The sequence below is a fragment of the Arachis hypogaea genome, chromosome 4 (assembly GCF_003086295.3).
Source record: "Arachis hypogaea cultivar Tifrunner chromosome 4, arahy.Tifrunner.gnm2.J5K5, whole genome shotgun sequence".
NCBI lineage: Eukaryota > Viridiplantae > Streptophyta > Magnoliopsida > Fabales > Fabaceae > Arachis > Arachis hypogaea.
In genome coordinates this window covers 75656231-75660294 of record NC_092039.1, presented here as the reverse complement: position 1 = coordinate 75660294, position 4064 = coordinate 75656231, and the positions used below count along the sequence as shown (strand labels likewise).

The following is a 4064-nucleotide window of genomic DNA, read 5'->3' as shown; positions in this document are numbered from 1 at the left end:
ACGCCAAGTACATGCTGCTGTCTGGAGTCAAACGCCAGAAACACGTCACGACCCGGAGTTGAACGCCAGAAGCACGCTATAACTCAGCGTTCAACTCCAAGAGAAGCCTCAGCTCGTGGATAGATCAAGCTCAGCTCAAACACATGCCAAGTGGGCCCCAGAAGTGGATTTATGCATCAATTACTTACTCATGTAAACCCTAGTAGCTAGTCTAGTATAAATAGGATAATTTACTATTGTATTGGACATCTTTTGATCACTTTAGATCTTAGGAACATCTTGGGACGATTAGTTCTCAGATCATGGAGGCTGGCCATTCGGCCATGCCTGGACCTCTCACTTATGTATTTTCAACGGTGGAGTTTCTACACACCATAGATTAAGGGTGTGGAGCTCTGCTGTACCTCAAGTTTCAATACAATTACTATTACTTTCTATTCAATTCTCTTTATTCCTATTCTAAGATATTCGTTGCACTTCAACTTGATGAATGTGATGATCCGTGACACTTATCATCATTCTCACCTATGAACGCGCGTGACTGACAACCACTTCCGTTCTACCTTAGGCCGGGCGCATATCTCTTAGATTCCCCAACAGAATCTTCGTGGTATAAGCTAGATAGATGGCGGCATTCATGGGAATCCTGAAAGTCTAACCTTGTCTGTGGTATTCTGAGTAGGATTCCGGTATTGAATGACTATGACAAGCTTCAAACTCCTGAAGGTTGGGCGTTAGCGACAGACGCAAAAGAATCAAGGGATTCTATTCCAACCTGATTGAGAACCGACAGATGATTAGCCGTGCTGTGACAGAGCATAGGACCATTTTCACTGAGAGGATGGGATGTAGCCATTGACAATGGTGATGCCCTACATACAGCTTGCCATGGAAAGGAGTAAGAAGGATTGGATGAATGTAATAAGAAAGTAGAGATTCGAGAGGAGCACAGCATCTACATATGCCTATCTGAAATTCGCACCATGGAATTATATGAGTAACTATTTACTATTTTATTTTCTGTTTATTATTTATTTTCGAACTTATCCATAATCAATTATTATCCGCCTGACTGAGATTTACAAGGTTACCAACAATCTTTGTGGGATCGATCCTTACTCACGTAAGGTATTACTTGGATGACCCAGTACACTTGCTAGTTAAGTTGAACGGAGTTGTGACCACATATAGTTGTAAACCATGGTATTGGCATCATGTTTTTGGCACCATTGCCAGGGAAAGAAAAAGTAATGAATTTTACAAAATGCAATAACATATGAATCATAATTTCGTCCACCAAGTTTTTGGCGCCGTTGCCAGGGATTGTTCGAGTATGGACAACTGACGGTTCATCTTGTTGCTTAGATTAGGTAATTTTCTTTTTCGTTTTTCCAAACTTTATTTTCGAAAAAAATTAATAAAAATACAAAAAAAATATAAAATCATAAAAATCAAAAATATTTTGTGTTTCTTGTTTGAGTCTTGAGTCAATTTTTAAGTTTGGTGTCAATTGCATGTTTTTAAAATTTATGCATTATTTTCGAAAATTCCATGCATTCATAGTGTTCTTCATATTCTTCAAGTTGTTCTTGACAAGTCTACTTGTTTGATCTTGATGTTTTCTTGTTTTGTGTTGTTTGTTGTTTTTCATATGCATTTTTGCATTCATAGTGTCCATGCATTAAAGATTTCTAAGTTTGGTGTCTTGCATGTTTTCTTTGCATAAAAATTTTTTTCAAAAATATGTTCTTGATGTTCATCATGATCTTCAAAGTGTTCTTGGTGTTCATCTTGACATTCATAGTATTCTTGCATGCATCTTGTGTTTTGATCCAAAATTTTTATGTTTTGGGTCATATCTGTGTTTTTCTTTCTCATAATTAAAATTTCAAAAATAAAAAAATATCTTTTCCTTGTTTTTCTCATAATTTTCGAAAATTTGAGTTGACTTAGTCAAAAATTTTCAAAATTAGTTGTTTCTTACAAGTCAAGTCAAATTTTCAAAAATTTAAAAATCTTATCTTTTCAAAATCTTTTTCAAAAATCATATCTTTTCCAATTTTCCTCTTTTTCGAAAAATTCAAAAAATTCTTTTTCAATTTGTTTTCAAAATCTTTTTCTTATCTTTATATCATATTTTCGAAAACTCACTAACAATTAATGTGATTGATTCAAAAATTTGAAGTTTGTTACTTTTTTGTTAAGAAAAGTTCAATCTTTAAGTTCTAGAATCTTATCTTGTAGTTTCTTGTTTGTGAAGTAAGTAATTTTAAATTTTTGAATTAAATCTTTTTATCTTTTATCTTATCTTTTTCAAAAACTTTATCTTTTTCAAAATTTGATTTCAAAATATCTTATCTAACTTCTTATCTTCTAATCTTTTCAAATTTGATTTTAATATCTTTTTCAACTAACTATTTGACTTTTTGTTTGTTTCTTATCTTTTTTAAAACCACCTAACTACTTTTCCCTCTCTAATTTTTGAAAATATCTCATCTCTTTTTCAAAAATTCTTTTTTTTTTGTTTTAAATTTTAATTTTAATCTTATCTTATCTTTAATTTTCAAAAATTACTAACCCCTTTTTCAAAATTATTTTCGAAATTCTCCCTCTCTTTTCTTCTTCTATTTAATTATTTAATTACTAACACTTCTCTTCATCTCTCTTCATCTAAAAATCCGAACCCATTCTTCTTCACTCTTCCCCCCCTTTTCTTCTTCTACTAACATAAAGGAATCTCTATACTGTGACATAGAGGATTTCTTTTCTTTTCTTGTTTTCTTCTCTTTCATATGAGCAGGAACAAGGGAAAAGGCACTCTTGTTGAAATTGATTCTGAACTTGAAAGGACTCTGAAGAGAAAACTAAGAGAAGCTAAATTACAACAATCTAAAGGTAACCTTTCAGAAACATTAGAACAAGAGAAGGAGATGGCAGCCGAACCCAACAACAATAATGCAAGGAGAATGCTTGGTGACTTCACAAAACCAATGTCCAAATTTGATGGAAGAAGCATCTCCATTCCTGCCATTGGAGCCAATAATTTTGAGCTTAAGCCTCAACTAGTTGCTTTAATGCAACAGAACTGCAAGTTTTATGGACTTCAATCTGAAGATCCTTATCAGTTTTTAACTGAGTTCTTGCAGATCTGTGAGACTGTTAAGACGAATGGAGTAGATCCTGAAGTCTACAGGCTCATACTTTTCCCTTTTGCTGTAAGAGACAGAGCTAGAATATGGTTGGATTCACAACCTAAGGATAGCCTGGACTCCTGGGAGAAGCTGGTCACGGCCTTCTTGGATAAATTTTTTCCTCCTCAAAAGCTGAGCAAGCTTAGAGTGAATGTTCAGACCTTCAAACAAAAAGATGGTGAATCCCTCTATGAAGCTTGGGAAAGATACAAGCAGTTGACCAAAAGGTGTCCATCTGACATGTTTTTAGAATGGACCATATTAGATATATTCTATTATGGTCTATCTGAATTTTCAAAAATGTCACTGGACCATTCTGCAGGTGGATCCATTCACCTAAAGAAAACACCTGCAGAAGCTCAAGAACTTATTGACATGGTTGCAAATAACCAGTTCATGTACACTTTTGAGAGGAATTTTGTGAGTAATGGGACGCCTCAGAGGAAGGGAGTTCTTAAAATTGATGCTCTGAATGCCATATTGGCTTAGAACAAGGTGTTGACTCAGCAAGTCAACATGATTTCTCAAAGTCTGAATGGATGGCAAAATGCATCCAACAGTACTAAAGAGGTAGCTTCTGAAGAAGCTTATGATCCTGAGAACCCTGCAATAGCAGAGGTAAATTACATGGGTGAACCTTATGGAAACATCTATAATTCATCATGGAGAAATCATCCAAATTTCTCATGGAAGGATCAGCAAAAGCCTCAACAAGGCTTTAACAATGGTGGACGCAATAGGCTGAGCAATAGCAAGCCTTTTCCATCATCTTCTCAGCAACAGACAGAGAATTCTGAACAAAACACTTCTAATTTAGCCAATCTAGTCTCTGATCTGTCAAAGGCCACTTTCAGTTTCATGAGTGAAACAAGA

The 4064-nt window shown here is 34.7% G+C and overlaps 1 non-coding gene across 1 annotated transcript; it reads right to left on the bottom strand.

Moving 5' to 3' along the window:
• Positions 1 to 3329: 3329 nt before the first annotated feature.
• On the bottom strand, positions 3330 to 3433 carry LOC112798528 (small nucleolar RNA R71). The gene has a single exon (XR_003200137.1). It is a non-coding gene; the product is annotated as a small nucleolar RNA R71 (small nucleolar RNA).
• Between the last annotated feature and the right edge of the window lie 631 nt (positions 3434 to 4064).